Source organism: Oncorhynchus clarkii, chromosome 5, assembly GCF_045791955.1.
Source record: "Oncorhynchus clarkii lewisi isolate Uvic-CL-2024 chromosome 5, UVic_Ocla_1.0, whole genome shotgun sequence".
In the NCBI taxonomy this organism is placed as follows: Eukaryota; Metazoa; Chordata; class Actinopteri; order Salmoniformes; family Salmonidae; genus Oncorhynchus; species Oncorhynchus clarkii.
In genome coordinates this window covers 39,388,340-39,411,841 of record NC_092151.1, presented here as the reverse complement: position 1 = coordinate 39,411,841, position 23,502 = coordinate 39,388,340, and the positions used below count along the sequence as shown (strand labels likewise).

General features: G+C 42.9%; 1 pseudogene; it reads left to right on the top strand.

Moving 5' to 3' along the window:
* The first annotated feature begins 6,217 nt into the window (after nt 1-6,217).
* LOC139409685 (NAD(P) transhydrogenase, mitochondrial-like) overlaps nt 6,218-23,502 on the top strand; it is a 39,261-nt pseudogene continuing 21,976 nt past the window's right edge.

Genomic DNA, 23,502 nt, shown 5'->3' with positions numbered 1-23,502 from the left:
ATTGAGGAGTATACTACCTCAGTCATCGGCTTCATCAATAAGTGCATCGACGACGTCGTACCCACAGGGACCGTATGTACATATCCCAACCAGAAGCCATCGATTAAAGCAACATCCGCATCAAGCTAAAGGCTAGAGCTGCTGCTTTCAAGGAGCGGGACACTAATCCGGAAGCTTATAAGAAATCCCGTTATGCCCTCAGACGAACCATCAAACAAGCAAAGCGTCAATACAGGATTAAGATTGAATCCTACTATACCGGCTCTGATGCTCGTCGGATGTGGAGTGCTTGAAAATAATTATGGACTACAAAGGGAGACCCAGACGCGAGCTTCCCAGTGACGCGAGCCTACCAGATGAGCTAAATGCCTTTTATGCTCGCTTCTGAAGCATGCACAAGAGCACCAGCTGTTTGGAATGGCTGTCTGATAACGCTCTCGGTAGCCGATGTGAGCAAGACCTTTAAACAGGTCAACATTCACAAAGCCGCGGGACCAGACAGATTACCAGGACGTGTACGCAAAGCATGCGCGGACCAACAGGCAAGTGACTTATGACATTTTCAACTTCTCCCTGACCAAGTCAAGCAGACCACCATAGTCCCTGTTCCCAAGGAAGCGAAGGTAACCTGCCTAAATGATTACCGCCTCGTAGCACTCACGTCGGTAGCCATGAACTGCTTTGAAAGGCTGGTCATGGCTCACATCAACAGCATTCTACCGGATACCCTAGACCCACTCCAATTCGCATACTGCCCCAACAGATCCACAGATGACGCAATCTCTATTGCACACCACACTGCCCTTTCCCACCTGGACAAAAGGAACACCTACAGGTATGTGAGAATGCTGTTAATTGACTACAGCTCAGCGTTCAACACTATAATGCTCACGAAGCTCATCCCTAAGCTAAGGATCCTGGGACTAAACACCTCCCTCTGCAACTGGATCCTGGACTACCTGACGGGCCGCACCCAGGTGGTAAGGGTAGGCAACAACACATCTGCCACTCTAATCCTCAACACTGGGGCCCCTCAGGGGTGTGTACTTAGTCCCCTCCTGTACTCCCTGTTCACCCACGACTGCGTGGCCAGGCACGACTCAAACACCATCATCAAGTTTGCTGATGACACAACAGTGGTAGGCCTGATCACCGACAACGATGAGACAGCCTATAGGGAGAAGGTCAGAGAACTGGCAGTTTGGTGCCAGACAAAGGAGTTTGAGCAAGACAAAGGAGTTGATCGTAGACTACAGGAAAAGGCGGGCCGAACAGGCCCCCATTAACATCGACAGGGATGTAGTGGAGCGGGTCGAGAGTTTAAAGTTTCTTGGTGTCCACATCACCAACAAACTAACATGGTCCAAACACACCAAGTCAATCGCGAAGAGGGCACAACAAAACCTTTTTCCCCTCAGGAGACTGAAAAGATTTGGCATGTGTCCCCAGATCCTCAAAAAGTTCTACAGCTGCACCATCGAGAGCATCCTGACCGGTTGCGTCACTGCCTGGTATGGCAACTGCTCGGCATCTGACCGTAAGACGCTACAGAGGGTAGTGCGTATGGCCCAGTACATCACTGGAGCCAAGCCTCCTGCCATCCAGGACCTATATAATAGGCGGCATCAGAGGAAAGCCCATACAATTGTAAGAGACCCCAGTCACCCTTGTCATAGACTGTTTTCTCTGCTACCACATGGCAAGCGGTACCAGAGCGCCAAGTCTAGGACCAAAAGGCTCCTTAACAGCTTCTACCCTCAAGCCTTAAGATTAATTGTTCAGCAATCAAATGGCCACTGGACTATTTACATTGACACCCCTCCCATTTGTTTTGTACATTGCTGCTACTTGCTGTTTATCATCTATGCATAGTCACATTACCCCTTGCTACATGTACAAATTACCTCAGCCGACCAAACTGTTCTTGAACTGCACTGTTGGTTAAGGGCTTGTAAGTAAGCATTTCACAGTAAGGTCTACACTTGTTGTATTTGGCGCATGTGACAAATACATTTTGATTTGATTTGTTTTACTGTACATAGAAGTGAGTATCTGAAAGAGAACGTCTGTAAAGTCTGAACAGTTAGAAGTTTGTTAGAAGGTAAGGGTAAGGAAATACCAGGACAAAGTGTCTATAATACTGTAATAAGTTCACATAGTAGCTGTCACAAACTCCAAATTCCAAATTCCACACAGTTGTCACTGACCAGATGGATATTTATTTCCCACTGTGCAAATCATTTCTGTGCATTCTTACAAATTCCATTTCTAAACAGGTTTTTGCTTGGCAGACATTTTTTTTACTGACATTTGTCAATAAAACTCATGAATGCAACTGTTTATGTAAAACTGTTTTGTGTTGCACTAGTAACCCTGGTTGTCATGAAAGGAAAATGGTAAAACACTTCAATGTGAGGATAAATATTAGGGCATAACAAGCAGATAAATGAAAGTAGTATAAAAAAATGCTATTGGTTATTTAAAGGCAACATCCTTTTAAAGCTGAGCTAGCTAACACCCGCGGTAACCACACATTCCTAACATAGAGACAGTTAAGAAAAAACAGGAACCAACTCTGCACTACATGTAAGGAGAGATACAACCAAATACATAAATAAATGGTATCATCTCCTTGCTTTGTCATGCTGAGTTTGACTGTAAGCTACAGTATTTCAACTTCAAGGTCTCAATTAGTATCAGGTAATGTGCTGTTATCTATTCACATACTTCTATTTCTCCAGTCATTACCTTACCAAGTTTGGTTGGGGGATTTGATCTAATGGCACCAGACCCGTGTCTAACCTACAACTAGCATGAATGCAAGAAAACAATGTGTATGGAGAGAAACTGCAGGGTTTTACTATTTGGCTTATTCACTACATTTGCATTTTATGTTTCCCAGTCAAATCTCAAATCTTGCAACGGCAGCTTCCACATCAGCAGATGACTGGACTGGCCCAGTTTAAAGGCCTTCGAGTATGTAAAACTGTCCGACACTACCACCTGCTGGAGATATAATATCTTACACCAAATACCACAGACATCCATATTTGGGCCTCATAAACCACATTTCAATCCACAGTTTTCATATGAGCAGTGGTGACCAGTCAATCAGGGCATGGTCCAAACACACCAAGACAGTTGTGAAGAGGGCACGACAAAACGTATTCGGCAGATTTGGCATGGGTCCTCGGATCCTCAAAAGGTTTTACAGCTGCACCGTCGAGAGCATCCTGACAGGTTGCATCACTGCCTGGTAAGGCAACTGCTCGGCCTCCGACCACAAATATTGATATAATAACCATTATATCAAAGTAAACATGCAGTTTATTAGGCTTCAGATGAAATAAATTATAACTGCATTGCTGGGTTTAGAACTACCACAGGGTGGTAAAAGTGCAATTGATGAGCTTGATGCTCCTTTCCAATAAATATCGAGGGTCTTATTCTGGTGACATGATCATAGATGCTTGGCTGCTGTTTGACAAATAAAAATAATCTCACTCTTTTGTCCAAAATAATCTCATGTAAGGCCATCTGCGCAATGTGCACCCCATCTGCATTTGTCAGAAAACCTTCAGTTCACTTGTATTTCTTTATTCAGTACATGGGAATTTGTCTGCAACATGTATTTTGATGCATGCCCGCGGGAAGTAGGTGTGCTGAGGGTGCTGCAGCACCCCCTGAGCAATCTGGGGGAAAAATGTGCATGTTTTTATATGGATTTTTACATTTTTGCATGAAAATCTGTTGCCAATTGGATGGAAACCTAGCTAATGTTGCACATCACTATCGACAACTCGGGTCAAGAAAGATAGAAAGGAAGGCAGACAGGCAGAGTAGAGAGATTAATGCGATTGAAAGAAACAGAATTTTCATCAGGATATTTTCTGCTGTTTTTATTTGTTGTCTTTAGGCCTTTATGTATTTTACCTAGTTGATGATTGAAGGCCTACTTCTGCATTGGCCATCTCTGAGTTCAATGTCACTTATTTGTGGATAATGGATAATCCTGGAAATGGTGGATAATCCTGGAAATAATGCGGAAGTTCTCCCGAGACACTGTTGCACGGAAAAGTTCTCTGCCAATTTCTGCATCCCACAGGGATGGAATCCGTGGAATCCCCATTGGATCTGAAAACACCAGCAAGGATAAGAACCTCAAAGTATGTATTTAAATGAGTGGTCCTTCCATCTCTCTCCAAAAACACACCTTCCCTCCAAATTAGAGCAGTTCAGAATGATTTTATGGATGGTGTCTGGGATGAACAGTACAAAAGAAGACTATGTCCCGCACATGAGTAACCATCATCCACGTTGGCCCTGGTTGCATCCTTATCACATTCACCCCGCATGGCTGCCACTCATTCCTTAAACAATAAGACCATTAAATTGCACATTATTTTTTACATCCATATTTCTCCTCCTGCAGGCTGCTGATGAGCTGGTGCCTGACGGGCTGGTCCTGGGGCTGGCTGAGGGTCAATCTGATCATCTTCTTCCAACTCCCTATCAGACTCTGAATTGACAGAGACAGTCTTCCACACTAGCTTCTCTCGCCGCAAAAAATATTTCTAAGGCCCTCAGAGCAGAGATTTTTTTCCATACTGATTGATTGTGGTAAGGAGCCACACATGCAAACCTATTTATTTGTGTCCCTCCCACAATTTGCACCTGGCTGTGGTAGAGTGTGGGAAAATACAGATGATTGTTATTTTTATTTTTTTGTTACATTATATTGAAATAATATAGCGAAATAATGTATTGTAATAACATTGTGCAGGTTCCCGCAAGACATTGTGTAGTTTCACACAATACAAAGGGTAAAGAGTGCGAGAAAAGCGGAAGACAGGCAGGGAGTCAGACAAGTTCTTGGTGCTATGTTGAAACAGCAGGCCCAAGGAGGAGGAAGAGAGTGGCACACAGCAAACCTTTTAGTTAAATTTTTACTAGTTTTCATCTACACACACACTTTCCCACACTTTTATTACCAGTGGACCCGAACACCACATATGTAATATAAATGTGTAGGGGGGTGCACAGTGTGCACTCAATGAAAACATGTTCTTCACAGAAAATAAGCCAAGACCAATGAGTCTCAGGTTGAAAAAAAGTATTCATTGTATCATTTTTCTTTTAGTAAACATTGAAAATGGGTCCCCCAGACCCAAACACCACACACGGGTTAAAGTCTACTGTACTGGGTCATACTGTACAGTATTCTACTAAATAAAACTCTACTGTCTGGTTATGTACCATACTGTACTCTACTATGCTCAACTGGACTGAACTGTGCCGTACTGTACTGTGCAGTTCAAACTTGTGAAACATAGCCTAGATGTCTATGATTTGTTCATGAGATTTGGTCTGGTCCTGACCGACCAAATGTGTAATTGTTTAGGGGCAGAGCTCGTAATAATAATAATACCCAGTATGCTTTGCAAGTGTTTGTTTTCACATTTACATTTTGGTAATTAAGCAGATGCTCTTATCCAGAGCAACTTAGTCACTCTGGGCAAAAAGGGTCAATATCAACTAAGGTAGTTTCTCCTACCAGCTGTGCTTGCTTTTTTGTGTATAATGTGCAGCACAGCTGGTTGGAGAAACCATTCGAGTTGCACAAAATGGAATATAACGTTGCAGAGAAAGTTAGGAATTACTCAATTTCATTTTCACAACATCTAAAGACCAACATCACTACACTGAAAGCGTTGCTGTTTCTAAAATGACCTATTTGTTCATGTTTTCCATAGCTCCCATACTGCAGAACGAGCAACGAGGAAGTCTATTGCAGGTGGTCTAAGTGTCTCAAAACCAAGTGAAATCCCTTCCATAACATGCCATTTGCATCAAAAGTAAAGATTTGGTTAAAAAATAGTGAACCAATCCTTTAATGAGATTTGAAAGTGTGATGTAGCTAATTCTCCAGATGGTGGCAGCAGCTGCATTGAGAATTTGAAGCAGATTTTCTTGAGGACTGTAGATATCTTCCATTTAATTCAAAGGGTGGGATAATAGGACAAAGCACTGTTTCTTCATTTTTTTCTCTCCAGATTCAAAGATTTAAATCTCACCAGCCCAACAGTTGTGTAACAAATAGTTTACTACCAGGATATCTTAGAACAATCATCGATATAGCCTAAGCTCTTGCAGTGATGCTGTAGAATGTATCAGGGGCTTTCATTAAGCGCCCTCACACCCTACTGCCAGTGCCCCCATGACGTCCCCTGTGCCCCTTCCCAGAGCGGCAGCCAAAGAGCAGTTCAAGTCGCTGGGAGCTCAGACTCTGGAGGTGGACATTAAGGAGGCCGGTGACGGCCAAGGCGGCTACTCTAAGGAGATGTTCAAGGAGTTAATTGAGGCTGAAATGAAGCTGTTTGCCAAGCAATGTCTGGAAGTAGACATCCTCCTCAGCACGGCACTCATCCCTGATATGCATAGTGACCACCAAGCACACACCTCACTACCGCTATCCCCTCCCATAGAGACAAATCTGTATCTCTTTGTCCTCTTCGACCTGTTTTACATCTTCCTCTGCACTTCTGTCCTCCTAGTCTGATCTGTTTGTGTTCTGGCCTAGTCCATTGTCATCGTCAAGCCATAAGGAGTTGGCAGGAGAGCAGAAAGACTGGCACCCAGTTTGTTGTCATCCCCGATTTCACCCCTTCTTTGTTCTTCCTCAATCACGTACGAAGTGCATGTACTGCTATCATCAGCTTTTATCTGTCCAATCCTCTCAGGTTCTAAGCTGCTTTAAGGCTTCATCAGCTCAGTTACCTAGTAGTAGTTAAGGTAGTGGTTAGGCCCTATCCATCTGGTTAACTCTGCCCCTCAAGGCTGAGTTAGTATTATTCCCTTCCTTAGTGTTTAACATGATTTTTGAATTACTTCCTCATCTCTGTACCCCACACATACAGATAATTGTAAGGTCCCTCAGTCAAACAGTGAATATCAAACACGGATTCAACCACAAAGTCCAGGGAGGTTTTTCAATGCCTTGCAAAGAAGAGCAGCTATTGGTAGATGGGTACAAAAATGTAAAAAGCAGACATCCGTTTGAGCATGGTGAAGTTATTAATTACATTTGGATGGTGTATCAATACAAGCAGCTACTACAAAGATAAAGGCGTCCTTCCTAACTCAGTTGCCGGAGAGGAAGGAAACCGTTCACAGATTTCACTTTGAACCAATGGTTACTTTAAAACAGTTAGAGTGTAATGGCTGTGATGGGAGAAAACTAAGGATGGATCAACAAATCTAAAAGCGAGTGACGTTTGAAACAGTATTAGCGCACACCCAGCTAACTAGCTCACCATTTCACATTGGTTACACCAGCCATTAGGCTGAGAGGCTTGAAGTCATAAACAGCGCTGTGCTTGGGAAGAGCTGCTGGCAAAACGCACAAAAGGGCTGTTTGAATGAATGATTATGGGCCTGCTGCTGCTCAGTCAGACTGCTCTATCAAGTCAGACTTAAGTATAACATAATAACACACAGAAATACGAGCCTTTGGTCATTAATATGATCGAATCCGGAAACTATCATTTCGAAAACAAAACGTTTATTATTTCAGTGAAATACGGAACCGTTCGGTATTTTATCAAACGGGTGGCATCCCTAAGTCTAAATATTCTTGTTACATTGCACAACCTTCAATGTATGTCATAATTACGTAAAATTCTGGCAAATTAGTTCACAATGAGCCAGGCAGCCCAAACTGTTGCATATACCCTGACTCTGCGTGCAATGAACGCTAGAGAAATGACACAATTTCACCTGGTTAATATTGCCTGCTAAACTGGATCAGTAGTTATAGTAGTGATTATGATTGATTGTTTTTTATAAGATAAGTTTAATGCTAGCTAACAATTTACCTTGGCTTCTACTACATTCGCGTAACAGGCAGGCTACTCGTGGAGTGCAGTGGTTAGAACGTTGGACTAGTTAACTGTGCGGTTGTAAGATTGGAACCCCTGAGCTGACAAGGTGAAAATCTGTCGTTCTGCCCCTGAACAAGGCAGTTAACCCACAGTTCCTAGGCAGTCAATAAGAATGTGTTCTTAACTGACTTGCCTAGTTAAATAAAAGGTATAAAAAATAAAAGTAAAAAAATAAAAAAAATAATCGGAAATCGACGCCCAAAAATACAGATTTCCGATTGTTATGAAAACTTGAAATCGGCCCTAATTAATCGGCCATTCCGATTAATCGGTCGACCTCTAAAAGCAATTCAGTTTTATGAGTGTGCTTGTAAATCGACCGGGGAGTTTCAGGATAAAAAAAACCCTAATGGAATGGAAATCCTAGAGAAAAACCTGGTTTCCACCAGACACTGGGAGATGAATTCACCTTTCAGGACAAGCAGGACAATAACCTAAAACACAAGGCTAAATCTACATCCGAGTTGCTTACCAAGAAAACAGTGAATGTTCCTGAGTGGCCTAAGTTAGTTTTGACTTAAATCTGTTTGACAATCTATGGCAAAACCTGAAAATGATTGTCTAGCAATTATCAACAACCAATTTGACAAAGCTTGAAGAATTTTGACAAGAATACTGGACAAATGTCGCACAATCCAGGTGTGGAAAGCTCTTGGTGACTTACCCAGAAAGACTCACAGTCGTAATCGCTGCCAAAGGTGAATCTGACATGTTTTGAATTTTTATTTTGCTTTGACATTAGAGTATTTTGTTTAGATTGTTGACTAATCAAAAGAGAACCATTGTACTCCCCCAGAAGCTTGCTGATGCGTAAAACCCACAAATTCCGACAAACAAAAATTATTTGTGGTGGGCTATCTCATGAATTGATGTCATGTATTTAGGTGAGCGGACACCTGGGGCAGTTGATTTGTGAGTTGCCTTTCGTGCCCGCTCCCATACCCTACAATTCTGTATTTCTTTGTAACTCATTTGTGTACAGGTAGAGCAGAAAAACCACATCCCTGACTGGCAGAGGAGTGGCAAACCTGATTAGAAGCACCTGCTGCTCATCAGTTGTTCTGTACAAGTGCTGTTTTGAATTAAACAAAATTGTACCTGGAAGGCTGTAAAGCCGAAACGTCTGTGTACGCAATTGCTAATGCAGTGAAAATAATAAAAAATATGTAATAATAAAGTAAGCCTTATGCGACATATTTTAGAGTGCCAAGCCATTACAACTTTGTGTGTAGATCATTGACAAAAAAATAAGACATTTTTAATCCCACTTTGTAACATAACAAAATGTGGAATAAGTCGAGGGGTGTGAATACTTTCTGAAGGCACTCTCTCTTGTCATGCGTTGTTTACATTGGTAGACGGCCTTGATAAGATATGCAGCTGTAGTTGTGAATGACATGTTCCTTTCCACTGACATGGCATGTGGTGTCAAAGTCATTGATGTTGTGTAATGGTCCCATGTCCAGGACATGTATAGGGGACAGGATAACTAGCACTACAGGTTCTGTTAGGTGGGAAGCAGTGATGCAGTACTCGAGACCACATGTTGAGTGTCTCTGTGTCGGATACATTTTTACTCGTTCTTGACTCGGTCTCGGACAGTGAGGACTCATAATGTCTTCTCGAGACCAGCCAAGACCAGCGGAGTAAAAAACACATAATTATCTGTTTCTATTCATTCAGTGCAAAAAAAAATAATACACTCCTTTCTTGAAATATGCATCTTATAGCCTATTGAAACCTGGGATTCCTACTTTTCTCGTAACTTTACTTTAATTTACTTTTGTTGAAAAATATGCTCAAACTTTGTCTGAATTTCCTTGACTCGCTCGTAGGGAAGAGTGGGGGAAATGTTGAGAAAGTTGCAGGTTCACCATTAGTAAGGAGAGACGGGACGGGGGAGGGGGGGGGAATTGTAACAGTATTTATATCTATTATAGACAGATTTGCGCAGTGCGGAGCCTATTGGGCCTTCTGTGTGTGACAGGCTCGTGATGCTGAAAGGACAGCAACCGTAATACCAGTGCACTCTCAACTGGTTGTGGCATGGAGCAGCTCACAGAAGAATGGCATCAATAGGAAAGACGTTTCAATGTATATCTACCAGTAAATGCTAACTGAGGCAACAATGGTATTGTTGCAAACCAGGTATTGAAAAGGTTTTGTATGTAGTCTTATTTGCGAAGCGCTTTTCAGTAATTTCAGTCATAATGTAGTGTTTGCATGAGCATTTCTAAAGGCTTTGCTCAAAAAACCTTCCAAGTTAAATCAATTGATTGGCAGATGCTTTTATATCAAGCGTCTAATGGCCTAGCCAATGGCTGACTTAGCTAGCTAGCTAGATTTATCTCCCCAGAGTCCACCAAAGAAAAATCCTGATTGGTTATTTTTGGGATATTTTTTTTCTTCAACTGAAGAGATAAAATCGGAATATCGTTGAAAATAATAATATTATTATTTTATAAATCCTTAGCCTTTCTCTGAAGGCATAGTAAGCCCACATTGTTCCCCACTGTGTTTGGGTTAGTAATCATTTGTAGAGTGTCTCTATTTTCCCTCAACATCCATTATTTACTATTCTGAATGTCTAAAGAATCCATATGTTCTGAAATAGGAACACAGAAATACTGGACTTTTTTTATTATTATGGTGGTGATTTGACAATTACATTCATGGTCTTGTCATGGTCTTGAATTGGACTCTCATTTTTCTGGTCTTGGTCTTGTCTCGGACCCCTCGTCTCCCTCCCGGTCTTGAATCGGTCTCGCTTTAGGTGGTCTCGAACACAACACAGGTGGAGTGGCTGACTCCTTTGGTCTGGTCTACACAAGCCTACCCTGGCCTGATCAGTACTGCTGTGTCATATTCTGACCGGTTCAGCTTGACCTTGGAAGAGTTTCTCTGTGTCTTCATGACATCCGTTTACTTTGAAGCTAGTTTAAACTTCAGAAAGAACCCCAAAACATTGCCTAGCATAAACCGAGATCAACAAATTGCAATTTGTTTATTTGCCAGGGTTTGATTAATTGTCTTTAAATCTAGACTTTAAGACATTGTTGTACAAAATGCTGACTAAAAGTAGACAAACTGCTGTGCTGATTGAGCACCCTGCTGGCACTGCAGACAAGAAGCTTATTCAACATGGTGTTGACCTCTCTGACCATGGTGCTGTGTCCTCAGGTCGCAAGGCTCCTATCCTGATCACCAAGAACATGGTGGAGAGCATGAAGGATGGCTCTGTGGTGATGGACCGTGCCTGAAAAACTCTCTTTACACAAGGTCAGTCAAGACAATCTATTATTATTCTCATCTTCAGTTTCATCATTTGTTTCTCTTTTGACACTGTGGTGAACCTGCTTATGTCCGTATCATTTGGATTGCCTAGACCTGGTACCGCAAGGTTACCTACTAAAATAGTGTAAATCCTTTTCTCAAAGGTTGATGAGAGAAGAATCCACAATTTGTCTTTCAGTAAAATAGCTGCTTCTGTTATTTTTAGGGTGTGACCAACATAGGCTTCGCTGACCTGCCCAGCCGCCTGCCTACCCAGTCCAGCACCCTGTACCCTGTACTCCAGCACCCTGTACTCCATCAGCCCTTCCACTGAGAACATCCACTATGAGGTCAAGGAGCAGTTTAACTATGGCACTATGGACCACATCATCAGAGGATCCGTTGTCATGCAGGTGATGTGAAGCAGCTGGGTTTGGTTACATCTGTTATTAGCGGCAGGAGCGGCAGGGTAGCCTAGTGGTTAAAGAGTTGGACTAGTAACCGAAAGTTTGCGAATTCAAATCCCTGAGCTGACAAGGTACAAATCTGTCATTCTGCTCCTGAACAAGGCAGTTAACCCACTGTTCCTAGGCCATCATTGAAAATAAGAGTTGGTTCTTAACTGATTTACCTAGTTAAATAAAGGTAAAAATAAAAAAAACTTGCACAACGAGGGAAGACTGGTTAATCAGGGAATCTATGATGAATTTACTTGCTCTACCTCTGCAGTTGGCAAATGAAATGGGTCTCAATGTTTGGTTATGGAAATTGTTTTGGAAGATATTGGTAAAATGTGAATTTTGAACCCATAGGCTCCCTTTAGTTTTTTTGGGGGATTGTTGGTAGTTCTAACAACGTTGTCCTCTCTATTTGCTGTAGAATGGAAATAACCTCTTCCCAGCTCCTCTGCCCGATAATATCACAGTGGCAGCCCCTCCCAAACCCAAGAGCATGCAGGAGCTGGCCAAAGAGAAGGCTGCTGCTGTGTCCCCCGTCAAGGCCACCCTGACCACCGCTGGCATGTACGCCGGAGATGAGACACACCAGCACTGACTGCACTGACTGCCTAGACACTTCATTCATTTATATTTACATTGCCTTCCAGGGTCATGTTCAGGAGGTAACAAATGGAGGAAAATGTAATAAAATGATTTGAAGCTACCTGGACTTAATGATCATTTTCATGTTCTGTTCCACAATTTTTGCCACGGTGTGCCCTAACGAACACCACCCGGATCTAAGTCAGTTGTTTACTTAACTATAACTTAAGGGGAATAAAATGGCTGACACAGCAGAAAGCAGAGGATCCAGAGCAACACTGCTGGCTGTCAGAATAATGGCCTCCTAAACTGAGCCATGTCATGAGTCTCTGTGAGCTTGTATGGTGGTCTCCCTCTCTCTCTTTTTCTCGCTCACCCTGACCTGGGTTAACAGGACTATCGTGGGGGGTTAAAGCAGCCTGTTAGTGTTTTATTACCTTTCACATTCATTACATTGTTCTATTCTCTACTAACACTAGCAAGTCATCCGCATAGCTGACTAATGTGGGAAAGGTGAGCTGTAACCCCATTCTGAGAGCAGCATCAGCCGTGATTAGACATAAACGCTACCCTGAACTGAAATCTGTGCAGATTATTTATATTGGTTACAGGCGGCGGCTCAGAGGTTAGTCTGTGTGAGAGAGAGAGCGAGCGAGAGAGAGAAAGAGAGAGAGAAGGCAGGCAGGCAGGCAGTAACTCTCTGCTCTGTTCTGTTCTGGAATCAGATCAAAGAGACCCAGAGAACACAGCCTTCTTCCCCAACATTCAGATAAATGAGCCACAAACTGGGTTCACACGTAAATAAACACCCTGAAATAAACAAACAGGCACATTTATCTTTATGTCCTTTCATGAGTTAGTTCGCTCCGTATCTCTGTCTCTCCTCTATGAAGCCAAGGATGGAAGGTGCTGCTGGAACATCTTGATTTTCTGACCACCGGATCAACGATGCGAGAGGCTAGAAAGGCAAAATGACTGAGAGCTCCTTTGAAATGAGGATTGGTCACCTAATTAGAGCTCACCCTAACCTGCCCCCCCCCCCCCCCCCCTCCCATCCCATAAACCACCACCAGCAGCCTCTTAGTGCCAGGAAACTAGGTATAATAAAATGCGAGATGACGAGCCCTCCCTCCCCCTGCTGTGTCTGTCTGAAGTGGTGCTGTAGCTGTTTCCCACAGACCCCTGCTCTGGTAGTGGAGACTGTAGATGGCAGGCCTGTAAACCCCGTTCACACATTCCCCCGAGCAGCTCGTTCTGGGTTGGCTGTGGTCGGCGCGTCGCCACCACTACAGTTTGGTTGCTGCAATTGCTGCCTAGCTGAAATGCTAATGGCATCATATCTGTCTCTTGTCCTCACTTAAGAAAATTAGCAGACAAAAGAAAGAGTCTAGTTTGCCTCACAGGCCTCAATAAATTCATGTCAACACCTCATGGGGTTTAGAGACCTGCTATTCAGTATGGACATTGGATATGCGGTGTGGTGTAGTGCTATTAAGTTATTCATTAACTCTCTCCCTCCTTTCCCCCTCTCAGGTCTTGGCACCCTTTTAGGCCTGGGCCTGGCTTCCCCCAATGCAGCATTCACTCAGATGGTGACCACCTTCGGCCCTGGCTACCATTGTGGTGTGGTGGGTGAGCCCAGCAGTTCACTCCCCACTCATGTCCGTCACTCTGGTGCGTGTTTATGAAGACTAATCTTAATGAACTGGATACAGAAGACTAAACAGAGGCACGTCATTATTTTGTAATGTAGTACATTCAGGAATGTATTTATATATATATATATATATATATGAGGTAAAACTATTGAAGAAAATGCATCCAGGCCTAAGATGCATCACTTAGGATTTGGTTTCAAATGAGAATTTATCACATTTTAAAACCCATATGTTACTCATTTGATTTACTAATCTCTAAAAGGCATTGCTGTAACTGTGCAGAGGAGATTCCTTCACAGAACTGGCAGCTGATTCTCCCTCCACCTCCACACCTGCAGGTGCTCTCCTCTCAGTGATGAGTAGGACCTAGAGGGAACAGGAAATGATTCATGCTCCTTGTAGTCTGGATGATTTTAAAGTACTACTCTAGAGTGTGGATCCTCTTCAAGCAACTGGAAGCATAGGTCTCAGGTTCCACTCTGCGTATGCAGAAGAACATAGGCTAATGAATTATAGAAGAGGAATCTGTAATTGAATATTTATTCTGTAAATGAAAGAGAGACTGATTATTCGGCTGATACAATTGTAAATCAATGTTTGGATAGTGGCGAGAGGAAATTTGATGATTACTCAGTCCTAGTTGCAAAATACATTAATTTGCCACCAATGCAAATGAATAGTTCCTGATCATTGTTGCCCTTTCCCACCTTCCACATCTACTTCATTAACAGGAAGTGTTACAGACGGGGTGTGTGTGTGTGTGTGTGTGTTCGCAGCATGTTGATTACTCTTGACACGGGCGGAAGTGACACGCTGGCTGTGATATCTACTGCTTTCGAGGGCGATGTGCCTCATTAAGCTTTTCCTTGTTCCTCCGGGCGGCGGTAGGGCACTGCAGTCAGGGCATGGGTCTGGGTCCAGGAACCAGGAAAGGTTTGAATGTCTTAATGAGCCCATGGTGGTCCAAAATTAAATCCTTCATGTCGCCCCAGACGCTAACTTCAGAAGAGGCATGGTGGTGGCATCCAATGGAGCAATTATCTCCCTAGACCTACTGCACAGTTCCTGTGAACCACTTTATTAGTCCACACTATACATACCGTGGCAAGAAAAAGTATGTGAACCCTTTGGAAATACCTGGATTTCTTCATAAATTGGTCATAAAATTTGATCTGATCTTCATCTAGGTCACAAAAATAGACAAACACAGTCTGCTTAAACTAATAACACACAAACAATTATACATTTTCATGTCTTTCTTGAACACACCGTGTAAATATTCCCAGTGCAGGGTGGAAAAAGTATTTGAACCCTTAGATTTAATAACTGCTTGACCCTCCATTGGCAGCAATAACCTCAACAAAATGTTTTCTATAGGTGAGGATAAAATCAAATGTATTTATATAGCCCTTCTTACATCAGCTGATATCTCAAAGTGCTGTACAGAAACCCAGCCTAAAACCCCAAACAGCAAGCAATGCAGGTGTAGAAGCACGGTGGCTAGGAAAAACTCCCTAGAAAGGCCAGAACCTAGGTAGAAACCTAGAGAGGAACCAGGCTATGAGGGGTGGCCAGTCCCTCTTCTGGCTGTGCCGGGTGGAGAATATAACAGAACATGGCCAAGATGTTAAAATGTTCATAGATGACCAACAGGGTCAAATAATAATAATCACAGTGGTTGTCGAGGGTACAACAGGTCAGCACCTCAGGAAAAAATGTCAGTTGGCTCTTCATAGCCGATCATTCAGAGAATCTCTACCGCTCCTGCTGTCTCTAGAGAGTTGAAAACAGCAGGTCTGGGACAGGTAGCACGTCCGGTGAACAAGTCAGGGTTTCATAGCCACAGGCAGAACATTTGAAACTGGAGCAGCAGCACGGCCAGGTGGACTGGGGACAGCAAGGAGTCATCAGGCCAGGTAGTCCTGAGGCATGGTCCTAGGGCTCAGGTCCTCCGAGAGAGAGGAGAGAAAGAAAGAGAATTAGAGAGAGCATACTTAAATTCACACAGGACACCGGATAAGACAGGAGAAGTTCTCCAGATATAACAAACTGACCCTAACCCCCCGACACATAAACTACTGCAGCATAAATGCTGGAGGCTGAGACAGGAGGAGTCGGGAGACACTGTGGCCCCATCCGACGATAACCCCAGACAGGGCCAAACAGGCATGATATAACCCCACCCACTTTGCCAAAGCACAGCTCCCACACCCCTAGAGGGATATCTTTAACCACCAACTTACCATCCTGAGACAAGGCCGAGTATAGCCCACAAAGATCTCCGCCACGGCACAACCCAAGGGAGGGCGCCAACCCAGACAGGAAGATCACGTCAGTGACTCAACCCACTCAAGTGACGCACCCCTCCTAGGGATGGCATGGAAGAGCACCAGTAAGCCAGTGACTCAGCCCCTGTAATAGAGTTAGAGGCAGAGAATCCAGGTGGAGATAAGGGAACCGGCCAGGCAGAGACAGCAAGGGTGGTTCGTTGCTCCAGTGCCTTTCCGTTCACCTTCACACTCCTGGGCCAGACTACACACAATCATAGGACCTACTGAAGAGTCTGCGTCTCTCACATGGGTAGGCAGACCATTCCATAAAAATGGAGCTCTATAGGGGAAAGCCCTGCCTCCAGCTGTTTGCTTAGAAATTCTTGGGGCAATAAGGAGGCCTGCATCTCGTGACCAAATCGTAAAGATAGGTAGGAGCAAGTCCGTGTAAATCTTTGTAGGTTAGCAGGTAAAACCTTGTAAGATCAGCCCTTGCCTTAACAGGAAGCCAGTGTAGAGAGGCTAGCACTGGAGTAATATGATCAGATTTTTTTGGTTCAAGTCAAGATTCTAGCAGTCGTGTTTAGCACTACCTGAAGTTTATTTAGTGCTTTTTCCAGTTAGCTGGAAAGTAGAGCATTGCAGTAGTATAACCTAGAAGTAACAAAAGTATGGATACATTTTTCTGCATCATTTTGGACAGAAAGTTTCAGATTTTTGCAATGTTACGTAGATGGAAAAAAGCTGTCCTTGAAACAGTCTTGATATGTTCATCAAAAGAGAGCTCAGGGTCCAGATTAACGCCTAGGTCCTTCAAGGTTTTATTTGAGACGACTGTACAACCATCAAGATTAATTGTCAGATTTAATAAAAGATCTCTTTGTTTTAAATATAAAAATATTACATTTTCATGAAATCACAAGTGCAATATAGCAAAACACAGCTTAGCTTGTTGTTAATCCACATGGCGCGTCAGATTTCAATACAGCTTTTCGGCGAAAGCATAACAAGCGTTTATGTAAGAACATCTCTCTCAGTAGACAAAATATTACAAACACAGCAGCCAAGTAGATTGGTCACGAAAGTCAGAAAAGCAATAGATTAAATCGCTTACCTTTGATGATCTTCAGATGTTTGCACTCACGAGACTCCCAGTTACACAATAAATGTTCCTTTTGTTCCATAAAGATTATTTCATATCCAAAATACCTCCATTTGTTTGGCGCGTTATGTTCAGAAATCCACAGGCTCGAGCGGTCACGACATCGCAGACGAAAATTCCAAATAGTATCAGTAATGTCCACAGAAACATGTCAAACGTTTTTTATAATCAATCCTCAGGTTGTTTTAAAAATATATAATCGTTAATATATCAACTGGGACTGACGCTTTTTCAATAGGAGAGGGAGAGACAATGGCTGCCCCACTCTGTTGCGAAAGCAAAACTCTGCGAACACCCAGCTATCCACTGACGTGATGTTATCTTTCTCGCTCATTTTTCAAAATAAAAGCCTGAAACTATTTCTAAAGACTGTTGACACCTTGAGGAAGCCATAGGAAAATGAATCTGGTTGATATCCCTTTAAATGGAGGCAAGGCATCCAATGGAACAGAGAGCTTTCAGGAAAAACATCACTTCCTGGTTTGATTTTCCTCAGGTTTTCGCCTGCAATATCAGTTCTGTTATACTCTTCGACATTATTGTCACAGTTTTGGAAACTTTAGAGTGTTTTCTATCCTAATCTGACAATTATATGCATATTCTAGTTTCTGGGCCTGAGAAATAGGCAGTTTCAAATGTTTTTTTTAGCCATAAAACAAAACCCTGCCCCCTACACTCAAGAAGTTAACATTATGTTTTCGAATGACATCACCAAGAGGTGAAATATATAGTGAAAACAATAGTGGTCCTAAAACGGAACCTTGAGGAACATTGAAATTTACAGTTGATTTGTCAGAGGACAAACCATCCACAGAGACAAACTGATATCTTTCCGACAGATAAGATCTAAACCAGGCTAGAACTTGTCCATGTAGACAATTTGGGTTTCCAATCTCTCCAAAAGAATGTGGTGATCGGTGGTATCAAAAGCAGCACAATGGTCTAGAAGCACGAAGACAGATGCAGAGCCTCGGTCTGACGCCATTAAAAGGTAATTTACCACCTTCACAAGTGCAGTCTCAGTGCTATGATGGGGTCTAATACCAGACTGAAGCATTTCGTATACATTGTTTGTCTTCAGGAAGGCAGTGAGTTGCTGCACAACAGCTTTTTCAAAAAATAATTGAGAGGAATGGGAGATTTGAAATAGGCCGATGTTTGTTTATGCTTTCTGGGTCAAGGTTTGGCTTTTTCAAGAGAGACTTTATTACTTACACTTTTAGTGAGTTTGGTACACATCCGGTGGATAGAGAGCCGTTTATTATGTTCAACATAGGAGGGCCAAACACAGGAAGCAGTTATTTCAGTAGTTTAGTTGGAATAGGGTCCAGTATACGGCTTGAAGGTTTAGAGGCCATGATTATTTTCATCATTGTGTCAAGAGATATAGTACTAAAACACTTGAGTGTCTCCATTGATCCTAGGTCCTGGCAGAGTTGTGCAGACTCAGGACAACTGAGCTTTGGAGGAATACGCAGATTTAAAGAGGAGTCCGTAATTTGCTTTCTAATGATCATGATCTTTTCCTCAAAGAAGTTCATGAAGATATCACTGCTGAAGTGAAAGCCATCCTCTTAGGAAATGCTTCTTTTTAGTTACCTTTGCGACAGTATCAAAAATACATTTTGAATTGTTCTTATTTTCCTCAAATAAGTTGGAAAAATAGGATGATCGAGCAGAAGTGAGGGCTCTTCGATACTGCACGGTACTGTTTTTCCAAGCTAGTCGGAAGACTTCCAGTTTGCTATGGCGCCATTTCCGTTCCAATTTTCTGGAAGCTTGCTTCAGAGCTCGGGTATTTTCTGTGTACCAGGGAGCTAGTTTCTTATGACAAATGTTTTTTATTTTTAGGGGTACGAGCATCTAGGGTATTGTGCAAGGTTAAATTGAGTTCCTCGGTTAGGTGGTTAACTGATTTGTGTATTCTGACATCCTTGGGTAGGCGGCAGGAGTCTGGAAGGGCATCTAGGAATATTTGGGTTGTCCGAGAATTTATAGCACGACTTTTGATGATCCTTGGTTGGGGTCTGAGCAGATTATTTGTTGCGATTGCAAACGTAACAAATATAGTCCAGGATTATGAGGAAAAACATTAAGATCCATAACATTTATTCCACGGGACAAAACTAGGTCCAGAGTATGACTGTGGCAGTGAGTAGGTCCAGAGACATGTTGGACAAAACCCACTGAGTCGATGATGGCTCTGAAAGCCTTTTTGGAGTGGGTCTGTGGACTTTTCCATGTGAATATTAAAGTCACCAAAAATTAGAATATTATCTGCCATGACTACAAGGTCCGATAGGAATTCAGGGAACTCAGTGAGGAACGCTGTATATGGCCCAGGAGACCTGTAAACAGTAGCTATAAAAAGTGATTGCGTAGGCTGCATAGATTTCATGACTAGAAGCTCAAAAGATGAAAACATCTGGGGGATTTATGTAAATTGAAATTGCTATCAAAAATGTTAGCAACACCTCCGCCTTTGCGGGATGCACGGGGGATATGGTCACTAGTGTAACCAGGAGGTGAGGCCTCATTTAACACAGTAAATTAATCTGGTTTAAGCCATGTTTCAGTCAGGCCAATCACATCAAGATTATGATCAGTGATTAGTTCATTGACTATAACTGCCTTGGAAGTGAGGGATCTAACATTAAGTAGCCCTATTTTGAGATGTGAAGTATTACAAACTTTTTCAATAATGGTAGGAATGGAGGTCTTTATTCCAGTGAGATTGCTAAGGCGAACACCGCCATGTTTAGTTTTGCCCATCCTAGGTCGAGGTACAGACAGAGTCTCAATGGGGATAGCTGAGCTGACTACACTGACTGTGCTAGTGGCAGACTCCACTAAGCTGACAGGCTGGCTAACAGCCTGCTGCCTGGCCTGCACCCTATCTCATTGTGGAGCTAGGTGAGTTAGAGCCCTGTCTATGTTCGTAGATAAGATGAGAGCACGCCTCCAGCTAGGATGGAGTCCGTCACTCCTCAACAGGCCAGGCTTGGTCCTGTTTGTGGGTGAGTCCCAGAAAGAGGGCCAATTATCTAAAAATTATATATTTTGGGAGGGGCAGAAAACAGTTTTCAACCAGAGGGCTCAAGTTGTGAGACTCTGCTGTAGAGCTCATCACTCCCCTAACTGGGAGGGAGCCAGAGACAATTGCTCGATGCCGACACATCTTTCTAGCTGATTTACACGCTGAAGCTATGTTGCACTTGGTGACCTCTGACTGTTTCATCCTAACATCGTTGGTGCCGACGTGGATAACAATATCCATATACTCTCTACACTCGCCAGTTTTAGCTTTAGCCAGCACCATCTTCAGATTAGCTTTAACGTTGGTAGCCCTGCCCCCTGGTAAACAGTGTATGATCGCTGGATGATTTGTTTTAAGTCTAAAACTGCGGGTAATGGAGTGGCCAATGACTAGGGTTTTCAATTTGTCAGTGCTAATTGTGGGAGGCTTCGGCGTCTCAGACCCCGTAACGGGAGGAGTAGGGACCAAAGAAGGCTTGACCTCTGACTCCGACTCGCTGCTTAATGGGGAGAACCGGTTGAAAGTTTCTGTCGGCTGAATGAGCGACACCGGTGTAGCATTCCTACAGCATTTCCCTCCAGAAGCCATGAGAAAGTTGTCTGGCTGCGAGGTATGTGCGAGGGGATTCATACTACTATCAGTACTTACTGGTGGCACAGACGCAGTTTCATCCTTTCCTACACTGAAATTACCCTTGCCTAACGATTGTGTCTGAAGCTGGGCTTGCAGCACAGCTATCCTCGCCGTAAGGTGATCATTCTCCTGTATATTATGAGTACAGCGGCTTGAATTAGAAGGCATCATGTTATTAATGTTACTACTTAGCTTCGGCTGGTGGAGGTCCTGACGAACCACGTCCAGATAAAGTGTCCGGAGTGAAAAAGTTGAATGAAAAAAAGTAGAGCGAGGGAAAAACAAAAAATATAAACGGTAATTAATAAGTACAAATCGTAAAGTTGTCAGGTAGCAAAGTAAGGTTAGCAACAAAACGCACAGCAGCACGTAAGCAAGTCAGCAAGTTGTGACCAGAAATGACGAAAGTTAGGGTAGTCTGACACAATTACTCACCTGCACAACGGTCTGGAGTAATTCTGGACCATTCCTCTTTACTAAACTGTTTCAGTTCCACAATATTCTTGGGATATCTGGTGTAAACCGCTCTCTTGAGGTCATGCCACAGCATCTCAATTGGGTTGAGGTCAGGACTGACTGGGCCACTCCAGAAGGCTTATTTTCTTCTGTTGAAGCCATTCTGCTGTGGATTTACTTCTGTATTTTGGGTTGTTGTCCTTTTTGCATCACCTAACGTCTGTTGAGCTTCAATTGGCGGACAGATAGCCTAACATTCTCCTGAAAAGCGTCTTGATATACTTGGGAATTCATTTTTCCATCGATGATAGCAAGCTGCAGAGGCCCTGAGGCAGCCCCCAAACCATTATGCTCCCTCCACCATAGTGTATAGTTAAGATGAGGCTTTGTTGTTGCTGTGCGTTGCATTTTTTTCTCCACACATAGTGTTGTATGTTCCTTCCAAACAACACAACTTTAGTTTAATCTGTCCACAGAATATTTTGCCAGTAGCTCTGTAGAACATCCAGGTTCTCTTTTGCAAACTTCAGATGTGCAGCAAAGTTTTCTTTGGACAGCAGTGGCTTCTTCCATGGTGTCCTCCCATGAACACCATTCTTGTTTAGTGTTTTATGTATTGTAGACTCGTCAACATACATCTTCCAGAGATGTCTGTAAGTCTTTAGTTGACACTCTAGGATTCTTCTTAACCTCATTGAGCATTCTGCGCTGTGCTCTTGCAGTCATCTTTGCAGGACGGCCACTCCTAGGGAGAGTAGCAACAGTGCTGAAATTTCTCCATTTATAGGCAATTTGTCTTACCGTGGACTGATGAACATCAAGGCTTTTAGAGATACTTTTGTAACCCCCTTCCAGCTTTATGCAAGTCAACAATTCTTAATTTTAGGTCTTCTGAGATCTTTTTTGTTCGAGGCATGGTTCACATCAGGCAATGCTTCTTGTGAATAGCACACTCAAATTTTGTGAATGTTTTTTATGGAGTAGGGCAGCTCTAACCAAAATCTCCAATCTCATCTCATTGATTCGACTCCAGGTTAGTTGACTACTGATTTCAATTAGCCTTTGTAGAAGTCATTAGCCTAGGGGTTCACATACGTTTTCCCAACCTGTTTAAATTATGTATTGAATATAGACAAGAAAAATACAATAATTTGTGTGTTATTAGTTTAAGCACACTGTGGTTGTCTATTGATGTGACTTAGATGAAGATCAGATCAAATTTGATGTAAAATTTATGCAAAATCCAGGTAATTACAAAGGGTTCACATACTTTTTCTTGCCGCTGTACCTTGGTCCCCGCACCACCCTAGTCATTCTCAGTCTCTCTGCTCACACATTGTCTCTTAGGTGTGTTCCCCACATATTTGGCATTACCTAAACCATTCCTTTTATCTTGGTCATGCAAAGAAGTGGAAACATTGAAGCCATTGGAGTTAAGGTTATTGCTGTGCCAAATGTAATAAAGCTGAAAGAGCTGTTCGAGCCCAAGACGTTAGTGAAGTATATTGGAATTTCAGATTCTTAAGAGGGAGAGAGAGAAGTCTTTGTCAATCTCTGTCTGGAGCGTTGGGTTACTTTTGATGAGGAACCCTTGGTTTTGCCCAATGGCTGGCATCATCCTCATGACAGCTCTTTAATCTACCTGAAACTGTTGAGTCACAATTAGCTGAAGTCTTTCCCTTCTGAAGTCCGCCCTGCGTGGGATGTGACGAACAGACGCTTCTGGGATAACTGTCATCCCATGGGACTTCACCTTTATTGTGTGTGTGATCAATATAGACATGACTGGCCGACTATCTAAGAGCTGTCTTGATAAGTCAGTGCTATGTAGGTGGTATTGGTGTCTACTTGGTCTATTTGGCATGTCTGTGATCTCTACGGCCTGAGTATGACGCCTTTGTTTTCCAAAAGTAACTCGCCCTCTTTTCAAGGGAGGGAAACTTCAGGCGGGGATCTGATGGCATTAAGGGCTCAAAGTTCACCTGGTGTGTAGATTATTGTTAGCAGCATGTCTCGCTTTTTTATGAATTTTT